Source organism: Thermobia domestica, chromosome 1, assembly GCF_964235325.1.
Source record: "Thermobia domestica chromosome 1, izTheDome1.hap1.1, whole genome shotgun sequence".
NCBI classification, from domain to species: domain Eukaryota; kingdom Metazoa; phylum Arthropoda; class Insecta; order Zygentoma; family Lepismatidae; genus Thermobia; species Thermobia domestica.
This window is the reverse complement of record NC_137454.1, coordinates 199,670,415-199,684,802: the sequence shown is the minus strand read 5'-3', so window position 1 is coordinate 199,684,802 and position 14,388 is coordinate 199,670,415.

Here is a 14,388-nt window from a genome sequence, read left to right as displayed (position 1 = left end):
ACACATTGTACTCATATTTGTCTGAGATTTCACACACACAAAGATTTGTTGACACACAAAGAAGGGATCGTCTGGATGAAAAACACAGTCCTCGTTAAACCGATGAAAATATTTTGTACATTGAACTCAATCAGTGGAATTGTTTTTGCCGTAAACTAATTTTCTTTTTGAGTTTTTTTTCATTTTTGTTACTGTGTTTTGCAACATTTTTTTGTCTGTACGTTCTTTTATGTGTCACTACCTTGTGATTTATCTATCTTACTATTTTTCTCAAGAAACGTTAAAAGTTTGGCACTATTGTCTTTCGCTCTACAGTATCACATCTCATTTCCTTGGATGAACCCATACCCATCTAATATAATTTAACTTTTTTCTAGTGCGTGTTCGTCTTCTTCAGTAAATGTTGTATGTTCATCAAAATGTTTCTTGCAGTTAACTTTCAATAACCTGTCACGTAATTATCTGAGGGACTTGAAAAGCTCTTGAAGCAGTAGCAAGTAACATTGCATTCTTTACGGCCTCTATTGCTAACTGACATTTTGTTCAAATTCCAGGAGCATCTCATGCAATGGAAAAAGGATGCAGATATTTTTATTTTCTATATGTTAATACTAATATAGTATTTTTGATATATAGTTATTAAAAATCACAACTAAAGGGGAGGAAAGCATCTGTCGAAAGTACCCCAAATATGAGTGTCGAAAGTACCCCGAATGTATATCTTGCACTTAAATATTAGGGAAGGCCCTAAAGTTCCGGTTCCGGCGGAACCGGTTCTCGGAGATCCGGTTTTCAGAACCGGTTCCGGACCTGGATCTGAAAACCCGGTTCCAGAACCGGATCTTAGGAACCGGTTCCACACCTGGATCCGAAAGCCCCCAAAGACCCGTAAAGGAGGCACAAAGTTCACCTTCAAAACACTGGAAAGAGGACCATGCGCTTGTGCCAACAGAAAAAAAATTGGTCCACCAGTGGATGTTTATTCAAATGAGTTGGCCAGTTTGCCTGTTTAGCCAATGAGTTTGCCAGTTATCCAGTTTATTTAGCCAAATGAGACAAGCGGCCGCCGCCTGGGTGCCTGCATGTCGCTGCCACCATTTCATCTAGCACACTGTTCACATCCTGCCAGCAGCTCGGGTTTAGCGTAGGGATTGTCACAAAGTTTTGGTTCCAGCGGAACCGGTTCTTGGAGATCCGGTTTTCAGAACCGGTTCTAGACCTGGATCCGAAAACCCGGTTCCTGAACCGGATCTTGGGAACCGGTTCCAGACCTGGATCCGAAGAACTTGTTCCAGACCTGGATCCGAAAAACCGGTTCCGGAACCGGATCCGTTCAGATCCGAAAACCGGTTCCATTGGGAACCGGTTTTGGCCATCCCTATTAAATATATTTTTTGCAAGTTAGAAACACTACACACTGATGAACCAACTACCTGTGATTGCACAACTTTCAGCTGTATGTTATCCACCATTAGTACTGAACAATACAACTTTTACTTCTAAACAAGAGCTTAACAAAACATACTCAAATTTTACTAATAAAACTCCAACTGACCAAAGCAGTATATATATTTTAAGATTATATATACTACTTTGGTCAGTTGTAGTTTTATTAGCAATCTTGAATTTTCCAAACCTGCAATGAATAATTTACAAACTCAAATTTTACAGTGACCCTTCACTTTCTCACTTATCTCCCGCACCTTACCTCATAAAGTTAGACCATTCTCGTCAAATTATTCTACTCATTTTTAAACTTTTACAGATATACATTCCATACACCCCACAGTTTCACTTAGTACTGATTACGCCAACTCCTTCACTTCCAGGTAGAATTGACAGCGCTTTTAAGCTTAGAAATGTCGGTATTCCCCAACTCTCGGTCATCCCCTGAATGTCTATACTTACCTATTACTATATTTTAACTTAAAATGTTGAACATATTTAACATTGCAAAATAATAAAACCTCTTCTTTTTTAAGAGGACGTAATATATTTTTCTTTCTTTGTTTTTTAAATATAGTTTCAGATACTTATTAATTAGATCTCTCCATTATTTTTGTATGAGTGTTCGTCATCCATCGTTAAAAAATAAGTGCATAAGTTTCAAGTTAAACATAAAACCGATGGATGTTATGAACTTCCAGCCTTTAAAACACGTTGCAATGTTAGCATCGTGCATCGGAGGGTAATAGGACCGTAAAAATCGTCGAAAATCCGATCGAATCTTCACAATCAATGAATTTAGTAGTCATATTAGAGAAAGCGCTGATCCCCCTTTATTTTTCGATAAATGGAACATAGAAGTGAAGCTAAAAGCAAACAGTGTTGTGACATTAACTCATACAACATAAAAAAGGAGGAATAACAATAATGTTCAATATGCGTGAATATGTAATAGAAGTCGTTGATTTGAATTATGGCGCGGAGTGTTTATAGTACAAGGGGATTAAGCCCAATTATTAAAGTTGTGAGAAAAAGGACTTAAGGTTTGCACGATACGATTAAGTACATGAAAAAGTTAGCAATGTTGTTTACATTATAAGAGTTACTTACAATGAGCTTCAGGTAGAGATCTAAAAATGAAATATCTCCAAAATGACCAAAAGTGACGATTATATCGAAGGAAGTAGACCAAGTCGGTGGACATAAGAAAGACTTTATCAGTGCTGGGGGTCTTTTAAATTATTTTGTTTCAACTTACATTTTTGTTAAATCAATGTGTTATTTAACGCACTTATTTAATACAAAATTAAATTGTAAGGAATTTTTTTGTCCACGAGCTTTCACGTCGAAAATGGGCTCAAACAAGGAGATGCGTTGTCGCCATTATTATTTAACTTTGTTCTGGAATACGCTATAAGGAAAATCAAAGATAGCAACCAGGACCTAGAGTTGAACGATACTCACCAGGTTATGGCATATGCTGATGATGTAAATTTAATAGGGGATGATAAAAGAACAATAGAAAGAAATGCAGAGATCTTATTAAACACTTGCAGGGACATGGGTTTAGAAGTAAATGCAGGGAAAACTAAATACATGGAAGTACGTCGGGACCGTAATACGGCAAATTATGGATGCGTTAAAATATTAAATAATACTTTTGATAAAGTGGATAGTTTCAAATATCTAGGATCAGTATTAACAGAGGAAAATCATATTCACGAAGAAATTAAATGTCGACTAAAAGGGAATTCGTGTTACTATTCGGTTCAAAATCTCTTGTCGTCGCGAATTCTGTCGAGAAATTTGAAACTTAAAATATACAAAACGATGATCATGCCTGTTGTTCTGTATGGTTGCGAAACATGGTCGCTTACTCTGAGGGAAGAACATAGACTGAAAGTATTTGAGAACAAGACCCTTAGACGAATATTCGGACCCAAGAGGAACGGGAATGGAGAATGGCGGAAACTTCCTAACGAGGAACTACATAATTTATACGGTTTACCCAACATTGTTATGGTCGTCAAGTCTAGGAGGCTTAGGTGGGCAAGTCATGTAGCTAGAATGGAAGAAAGTAGAAACGCTTTCAAAGTCTTGACTGGAAGACCAATCGGTAAACGACCATTAGGAAGACCTAGGCGCAGATGGGACGACTATATTAAGATGGATCTCGCAGAGATAGGAATACAAAGTAGAAACTGGATCCAATTGACTAAGGATAGTAGTCAGTGGAGAGCTTTTGTGAACGCGGTATTGAACCTCCGGGTTCCATAGGCCCGTAGTTAGGTAGGTAGGTATTAGTTTAGTGTGTTAGAAATAATTAGTTAAGGAAAAATTCAATCGAATTCTTTTCCAGAAGATTCTACATACACATGATTTTACTCCGGGCCAGAAGGCAACGCGAGCAGACACTTGTGTTTCTATCATATGTAGTAATTCAATTAACTATAGTGCAATATCATAAATAATATTTAAACATGAAGAAGATGGGTCACTTAGGGCAAGTTATGATAAACAACTACTGTATCTTAACTAGAACAATTTTCAAGATGATGTCAAAAGTAATTTTTGAACCACTTACCAATAAGAAACTTGAACAAATTATTAATTCATGTTATTACAAAACAATTATGACTAAGATAATAAGTGACATAGGTAACTCGAATGAAAAGTCTGCATCTGTTAATATAAAACCTCAATTGAAGTGGTGAAGAAAGAAGGAAATAGACATGAAAATTTTGCTATGTTATTGTGTTAGATGGTATATCCTTATTATAATAGCATCAGTCTGTAAGTCACAATCATAATACTTCACAGTCAGACTAATAGTTGTCACTAGCTATTTGCCTCCTAACGCCAAGAGATGTCGCTAGCGTGCAGGCAACTTGCAAGAAGCTGAAGTCTTGGTTGGAACAATACCATATATAATTCATGGTATTGATTTATATGTGAATGTTGTAGTATAAGAAATGTATTATAATAGCAAATAAGCAAAAAAGTATTTGATAGTGAGATAAATGAAACTAAATAATGCACTACATTTGAATATACAAGGTGTTTCAAACCAACACCGACAACGTTTAGGTGATGATTAATGACACCAAGATAAAGATAAGACAAAACGTGTAGTCCAACCTAGGTGCACAAATGCTTCCTTTCGGAGTTATAGGCTGCCGAAAACATGAAAATATAAACTTTATAGGTCCATAGCTCCATAACTATGGGACCTACCGTAGTCGGGTAAGGACTTCATTTAGGAACTAATATGTGCCCTATCCAAATATCCAAATTTCAGAATACTGCGGTACTTACGCAACTTTTTTTATATAGAGGTAATAGGTGTGTACTTCAAATTATATGACCGTAGCCAAACTTCCTCTATAAAAATCGTTGCGTGAATACCTTAGGATTATGAAACATGTATTTTTGGATAGCACACATATTAATTCCTAAGTGAAATTTTGACCCGACTACGATTGGTCCCGTAGTTTTCTTTTTTTTTTTTTTGAGCTATGGACCTTTAAAGTTCATTTTTTCAGGTTCTCAGCGGCCTGTAACTCCAATAAGAATCATTTGTGCACCCAGGTTAGTCTATACTTTTTGTCTCATCTTGGTGTCAGGAATTACCTCCCAAACGTTGTCGGTGTTGTTTTGAAACACCCTGTATTTATGTATATACCATTAAAATGTGTTGCAGTTTCGATATTGTAGCATTGACTTCATCAGGTATCTCTGTTTATCATATTCACATATTCAACAATTTAATGCTTCCTGCAAAGCATAATTTAATTTTCGATTATAAATATTTAATTGATGCAATTGAAATGGTTGATTTAACTTTTGGTTGAAAATCACCTTTTATAGCCAACTTTAGATGGACTGAAGTCATGCGTAGACGTTACTCCGAGCTCTCTTGTGGCTATATGGTTAGCGTACACGTCTTTGGCACAAGAGACACCAGTTCGATTTTGGGTAGGAGTTTATATTATTCGTGTCATGTAGCCGATGGTGAATGGGACGCTAAACTCCAAATCAACCAATCAGTAAATGATACGCTGTACATCTTTCAAGAGACATCATTAATATAAGCATTATGAAAGAAATGCAATTGCCCATGATTGTCCTTTAGGAATTTAAGGGGACATTATGGACATCCAGCTGAAAAAAAAACAAGGGGAATTTGAGTAAGAAGTAATGAATCAATGCAACGTAAGTCGTTACTTTATGAAAGTTCATACCGGCGAAATACAATATTGAAAGTAAACTCCGCGGCTATTGACGTACAGCATGTTCTAGTGAGTTCCTTAGCAACACCGTAGAAGTTGACCCTCCCAAAATATTAGTGGAATTAGAGGGTAGTTAGGAATACATTATATCACTTTTATTTGGCGACTCTGGGCAATCGGTATGCTGAAAAAGCTGGACTCATGTGTACAATATGAGTTGACACTGACCAACAAAGATCGTCGTATTTAGGTGGGCAGTTTACTGAATATACGGAACAAGGGAAAAGGTTTCCTGCATCGGTCTGCTTTTAACGAAAAAATGGATCTACCAGATGGTGATCAGAAAATGGAAACACCTGTAGTTGGCAACACGTCAGATGTATTGGTTGGCAGTGGTGTCGTGGCGCCCGCAGCGCCGGACCGCTGATGGTGGTGTGTTAGGTCGGTCTCCATACTACGTCAGGCGCAGTGCAACAGCAGTGTCCAGTGGATGCAGCAGACGGAGGTAGTGTAAAATGGGAGACCTCTCAGATTTTCAAAGAGGGCAAATTGTTGGTGTGCGGTTATGTGGAGTGATTGTGATGGCAGTGTCTATTGTGTTAGGTGTGTCGCGTGGGACAGTGTCGAAGGTGATGACAGCCTGCACAAAACACGGGAAAACCACATCGGAGAAGCGGAACAGTGGGCGGAAGAAAATCATGAGTGACAGGTCACGCCGGATATTAAAGCGCATTGTCACGCAGAACCGTCGTGCCACTGCGGAGCAAGTGACGGAGGAACTCAATCAGCACTTCCCCCACCCTGTTTCGACAATCACAGTCCGCCGCGAATTACATGACATGAACTTACGGGGTCGTGTTGCACGGGCCAAACCGCTAATCAGGGACCATAACGCTTTCGCACGCCGCAAATGGTGCCGCGACCATGAAACTTGGACCGTTGAGGACTAGAAACGTATGATATGGTCCGATGAGTCTTCCTTCACCCTATTCCCAACCACGGGTCGTGTTTATGTGTGGAGAACGCCCAAAGAAGCTTATGATCTGCAGTGTCTCCGCCCAACTGTGAAACATGGCGGCGGCTCGGTGATGCTGTGGGCCTCCATATCATGGTTTTCATTGGGTCCTGTGGTCACACTTAGCGGACGAATCACTGCCAACGATTATGTCGTAATTTTAGGAGACCACTTGTATCCTACGGTCCGGATGTTGTTCCCGGACAATGACGCCATCTTCCAGGATGATAATGCAGCCATTCACACAGCTGGCGTTTTTGCGGCGTGGTTTGAGGAACATCGGGATGAAGTTCAACACCTCCCCTGGCCCGCCCAATCCCCAGGTCTCAACATAATTGAACATCTGTGGTCCGACTTGGAAACACGACTCCGGCGACGATTTCCACCTCCATCCTCTCTTACAGAACTGGCCGATGCCCTGCACGAGGAATGGTGTAAAATTCCACTTGCTACCATTCACGACCTCTATGCCTCCATCGCACGTCGCATCAAGGCTGTTCTGAAGGCGAAAGGTGGCCCGACACCATATTAATATGGTAAGTTGCAATTTCGTTCAGATGTTTCCATTTTTCTGATCACCATCTGTACTATGACAATCGTGAACACTCAGGACACTGATTGGATGGTGATCAAAGAGCGGTATTTTTTCCAAAACCAGTCTACGCTCACAGAGGATGTTGTTGCTATGATGGTCTATGATGGGGCGTAAGGTTGATCCATCTTATCATTCTTCTTCGAGATGAATCCATCACTGTTGATCATTATAGTGCTGAATTCCATTAAGTGCACCGCAAATTTGTCCGCAAGCATCTAGTAATCATCAGCAGTTATGGTGTCCTCATGTTGCATGACAATGAACATCATCATGGGCATCATGGGCATCTCTCTCAAATGACGTTATAGACTCTCCATGAATGCATAAAAAGAAACTTTCTCTTCTCATGCTTTTTCACCGACTATCACATTTTCCGGCATCTCCATCACTTCTTGGTAGCGAAGAACCTTTCTGATAACATGCAGTTGAGGTCTTCTTCGCATTACATACTTCAGGCTTCTTTCATTATGGAACACAATATTTGACTGAGGGGTGACAAAGGTGTGTGACTGCAGCTGAAGACTACTTTGACTAATGGGATATTGTAGTTTTCATTTCGTTGCAATTGAACGAACCCAATAGTATACCGTTTGGGTAAATATACCGTTAATTTCGACTATTTTTCTACATGTTGCATGATTTCGTTAGTTGGCGGCTTTCAATCGTTCTAAGAATGATTTCGAACCAACACTCAAAATGAATCTTTAGTGGATCAATCTACTGAACGAACGTGAAAAACATTCTCGACATATCATCATCGTAGGTATTTTGCCATTATTGGCAAATCACTTATCGTAATCGAGAAGCTTCTATGCTCCACGGACTTTCGCTAATCTCTTCGTCTTCACATACATTTTTTCTATTCTGATATCATCAATTAATTCTAGTTACCTTTGCCCCCTCCTTCTCTTTCCTGCCGCCATGCACTCTAACACGTACCCTATAACACAGTTCCTTTTTAGCCAATGTCCCTACCAGTGTCTCTCCCTCTTCTTAATAATATCTAAAATTGACTATTTTCTTTCCCACCATTTCTAACACCCTCTCATTTGTTTTCCATTTAACCCAAATAATTCTCTACACCCACGTTTCAAAATCTTCCAGTTTTTTTTTTAAATCATTTGTGCGTAATGTTCATATTTTTTTATCTATTCAGTAAAATACTCCACAAGAAGCATTTTATGAGTCTTTTTCTTAAATCTTTATTCAAGATCACACTAAATAGTCTTTTCTTCCTCCTAAAGGCTTCTTTCACTATTCCTATCTTTACTTTTATTCACATTCGCTCTTCGTATCATCACTAATAATGATACTGAGGTATCGGAAACTATTCACCTATTCCATTTTCTTCCCTCCTATTTCTATAGTTGGCACCAACCGCTTCGTTCCAATTATCATGGCTTTTGTCTTTCTAACATTTAGACCCTGTTTTTGTCCCATATTTCCTACTGCCCTTCGTCAAGTTTTCTAAAATTTTACTGATTTGCTTTTCAGATTCCGCCACAAGAGCTATATCATCGACAAATGGCACACACCTAACCCATACTACTTTCTACTGAAACGTTGTTGTCATTATGTAGGCCCTATTTCACTTTTTCTTCTAAATATACAGTATATTGAGTAATGTCGGCGATAAACAGCAGCCCTGTCGAGCTCCCCTTCCAATTGCACTCTTCTCTGTCATTTCCTCCCCTATTGTAACATTTACTTGTTAGTTCACTTTTCTAGTTTCTTATATTCTCCGATCTTTCCATTCGAACCCAACCTTCTTTAGAACTTCCAACAACAATCCACAATTCACGTTGTCAAAAGCCTTTTCTAGGTCAATAGATACCACATATACCTCTTTTCTTTTTCCTATAAACCTTTCTCCGATTATAATTAATAAACCAATTGCAACTCTTGTGCCCTTCACACTCCTGAACCCGAACTCCTTCTCCTCAACTTTTTCGTTCGTTCTTCCATGCAACCTTCTGTTCAATATTCGAAGAAATATTTTTGCTGCATGCAATATGAGACTAAAAATATTATAATCCTCGCATCTTTCTGGGTTCGATTCTTAACCATCGGTATTATGATCATCTTCAGAAGATATTTTGGTCACTCTCCTGTTTCATATATTTCATTGCGCAGTCGGAGCAATTCTTTGTTGTCCTTTTCTCCTATATTCTCAGTGAATTCGATTAGTATATTATATATCACGGTTGCCTTTCCATCAATAATCACGGATATAGCTTTTCCAAACTCATCCTGAAGAATACCAAACCCTTTATCATCGTCGTGTCTTCATTATTTACTTCAACATTCAGGCCACACGGTCTATCTCCACTATCACATAATTTTCTCAACATATTCTTTTCATCTCCCTAAGACTTCACTTCTCTCGCTATTATCTTCCCACTCTTATTTTCTACTCTCCCATCGTAATACTCCCTTATTTCCTCCGAAGTTGCAAATATTTCACTTCCTTGTACAGCTCCTCTCTTTCCACCACTCTTTATAATTCTTCTATGTTCTTGCATTTTCTTTTGTAAAACTTTTCTTTTGCTCTGTCTGTTTCCCTTCGTAAGTCGTTGTTTAACTTCCTATACTTCTTTCAACCCCTCTTCTGTATCAATCTGTTTCCACGTCTTACTTTCCCTAATTTTCTGTAACATCTCTTCTGTAATAATGGTTTCTTAGCCATTCTGTGTTCGTGGTAACTTACTACTTGTTCCGCATCTTGCTGCATGCAGTTTAATATGCTTCCACTGACCGTTATTATCCGCACTTATCCTTTTCTCATTTAAGTATTTTTCTTCGAAGTTTTCAACGAAAACATTTCTTACTTCCTTATTTTTCAACTTATCAGTATTCAACACTTTTTTACCTACTTTTCTTCTGCTTACATTTTCGACCAGCACAAGGTTATGATCAAAGAAAACGTTAGCCCCGGGCAGGATCTTCGTCTTCTTCGAGCTATGTTGATATCTGTCCTGAATCATAACATAGACTATTTTATATGTTCGGCCGTCTATTGGGGATTTCCATCTTCTCTTGTGCTGATAGAACCACGTGTTCCCAATTACTAGTGAATTCTGTCTACAAAAATTGGCCATTCCATCTCCCTTTTCATTTCTTTCGCCTTAACCATATTTGGTTACGGCACTACCTTCCTGTTTTTCTCACACAACTACACTGAAAACTCTTCTTACAGCTTCACATGCACTGCTTTTCTCCTTGTCCCACCCAACACAAGTACATACTGATCATGTGTAAAGAATGTTCCTCGAGGTACATTGGAATGTACATGATAGGTACGTGAATAGAGCAATCATGTGAAATACACATGTAAGGAATAAGGTTACTTCCGGCCAAAAGTACGTGCATGACACATACCGAGGAATGTATCTATTATGTGTATATCACGTACCGTGTATGTACTTGACACATTTACTTGGCATTGGCATGTGCCAGGAATGTACTAGGCATGTCAGTAATGTTCCTTAGGGCAGTGCTATGCAACTGGGGGTGCGAGTACTTAAATACTAAAACCTTAACGCTTCATTTTTACGTTCGAATTTAGAAGCTTGTACTTTTAAAAGAAGCCAAGCAACTAACTCTGAAAATATATGCCCTCCTCCGGCATCTGTGTGGCAATTTAACTATCCATTAAAATACTACAGTAACATTTACGAGTGACCGAGCTCTAACCTATAATCTTAGCATTCAAACCTTTGATTTACGGTTATTTGTGATTTCACGTTTATAACAAAGACAAATAGTTTTAAAAGAGTGTAGTTTAAATAAATTACTGAAATAAATATTTTTCACAAAGTTTATCCTTTTAAATTATTGTTCAAAGGCCTTTGCCTTTAGTAAGCCTTCTCCGAAATACATGCAAATGAATTGTGCTGCCATCTTTGGAGCTCTTTTAAAATACACATATATGTTTCTCGACAATGAGATCTCAGAAACTACAGGCTCTAGAAAGATGACGTTTTCACTGATCGATTGCAAATTTCATGTAGATTGTCCAGTTCTAATTGAATATTTAAAAAAACATGGGCACTATTTCTTTAGTACATTTTTACGGGTACATTGGAAGTGTTGAAATTTTAAAAAAATAAAATAAAACATCACATCCTAATCATTACACATTCCAACACCACACTGTTGTATATAGCGGTTGTATATGTCTCCGGCATTTGTTTCATAGCCAAATAATAATGGAAAAGGAAGGATAACCATTTCTCCAGTCTAAGATGAACTCTTTCTCTGCTGTGTAACGTCACAATATAACCATCAATGCTAATTTTATGAGGACAATTCTGACAGTGGGGTTTAGAATGTTACAACCTAGAGAACGCATCAAACGTCAGAAAATTGCAAAATGACACACACAATATATTACAATGTGGCTAAACTCAGAAAGTGGCTATAGAAGTGAAAAGCATATGGCTAAAAAGCCACTATTGGCTCTTTGGAAATTATGTGACTAACGACGTTCTCAAAATGGCCAGATCTCGTCACAAAGTGGCTAAATTGGCAACCCTAGTCGCAATACGAAGCAACTTACGCACAACCATGCCCTGGTACATGGGGTATGTGCCATTCACATTCCTCACATTCCAGTGAAGCATGTAAAAGTACCTTTCAAGTGTCAGAAATTCCTCGAAAGGCACGTACCTAGCGACACGTGCTATGCATATGAAATGTACATTTTTCAAGTACCAGGTACGTAAACGGTACATATGGAACTTAAATGGCACGTTCCTAGAATGTACCTGGTTGGGTGGGCGTCTATAATTTCTTCCATTTTCTCATAATTTTCCTCTACTTTTTTACTTGTCTGTGAAGTTGTCGATGCGTATGTCTGTATCACTACTAGATCTTTCTTTTTCATTTAAATCTTAACATCATAACTTTATCATTAACTTTCACTACTTTCCCTTTTAAGCGCTTACCAAAATTTATTCCGACACCGTTATGACTTCCCTTTCATTACCTGAGTAAAACTTTCTATATCTTGCGCTGTTCAACACCCCAATACCTCCCCACCTAACATCACACACTCCTACCAAATCTAGATTATTTTGTTTCATTTTCACGTGCGTCCCATGTCCCTATTCTGAACCTTTTGCTCTTGCATGTCTTTGTTTCCCTATTTATCTTCCCAAAATTGTTACTTTATCGCCCTGTAGTCCTCCCAAGCCACCTCTCTCCCGTAAATTTTAATGGGGAATATTTTATCTCTGGAACTATATTTTGATCTGTGAAAGCCATTGTACAAACGTGTGTTCTCTTTCTGCTGTAAGCAAACTAGGAAAAAAATAGAGTGGTGGTTCCACGTTGCCTTCCATACCGCAATATGCCAGCCATTAAAGTCACTCCGACTACACCTAACTGTTGTCCAAGTTGGCGTACTAATCACTATGATTTCCGCTAGCTTGGCTACCGGAGAACTCTTCGTCTGGCCACTCCATATAAGCCAATTCGGTAGTGGTGGCGCTTTTGGTGGAAAACTACAACCGACATTTCAATTTAAACGCTCTAAATTTCAATGTAGTACGCAATCTTCCCCCCAGCCGAACATAAGTGTCTTCGTAAATGTGGTGTTTATCGGAGAATTCTCGACATATTGTATATAGAATTTTTTTCAATACATTATGCAATGAATACATATCTCCTGAATTAGCAGGGGATCTATCACAAGTGTGTGCAGCAAGCTTAAGGTCCACCATGTATATGAAAAAATGACTCCCATTCCACTTGGAAAATTTGAATTCCGTTTTGTATCTTTAACGATCCTAGTGCTACATTGGATGATCTTGAACTATACTTTTGATCAATGAGATATATGTGGAAGCATGGTGTCTCAGTGATAGAACGTTTACCTCTTCTGCGTGAGGTCCCTGATTCGATCCCCGGCCAAGTAAGTGTGTGGTGAACAACATGGTGTCCCTGGTTTTTTTCAGGGTACTCCCGTTTCTTTGCACAATATTATTGCACCATTCTGCCATCATCATTTACTTCCAATAATCTTCCATCTCCCTTAGCCTAAAAGTCATAATTGTGGAACGTTAAACTGAAATATTTCATTTTCAAGAATTTTATATGTACAGGGCCGGTAGATGCGGGGCCCTAGGTTTACAACTAACTTGCACTAAGGTCTGTAGAACCAATATATATATATATATATATACTAGCCTTTGGCTAGCTGGAGGCTTCGCCCCCAGACCCCCGAGTATGCTCAGCCTACAGCCTCGCATTTCTTATCTATCGGCCTTTGCATCAACAGTGTATTTCGTGAACTTGCTCTTCATATTTCCTGAACCTGCCCATCCGGGAGCTTCGCTCCCATACACTGTTTTTACTCGGCCTATGGCCTCGCACTTCTTGAACTTACAATTCTATCGTTTCTTTTCCTATTTCAACTATCTAAAAGATAAGATTTTGTATCTCAAGAAAACGCCCATTTAAATAGCATAAAAATTTCTTCATCCTCCTTTGGACCCCTAAAAAAATAAAAAAAAAAATAACTTTTGGCAATTTTCCTGTCGGTTAGTCCTGGAAGGCTACAATGATGCCAAATTTCATCATTCTAATCCTGCCGGAAGAGCCTAAACGTTTTGGGGTGTAGGAGACGTCTCATATAAATAACATGGGAAAGATTTTTCAGTTCCCCATAAAACCACTCTACGGTTTGATTTTTTTCTGATGATTCACTGACGCTGACGCTGACAAAAACGTACAAGCATATCGAATTTCAAGTTTTTATTCCAATTCTAAGTACCTAAAATATGAGGTTATAAGTCCTAAAAAATTACCATTTAAATAACATGGGGAAATTCTTCATCCCCTCTTTAGACCCCCTAAATTTAAAAAAATATTCTCTTTTGGCAATTTTCCTGTGGATTTGTCCCGAAAAGCTACAATCATGCCAAGTTTAATCACTGTAGCCCTACAGGAAGTGCTCAATAATTTGGGGGTGTAAAAGGTGTTCCATATAAATAACATGGGAAAGGTTTTTCAGTTCCCTATAAAACCATTCTAAAGTTGGATTTTTTTTTTTTTTATTGATTTACTTAGGTAGTGCTAACGAAATCGTACAAGCATACCAA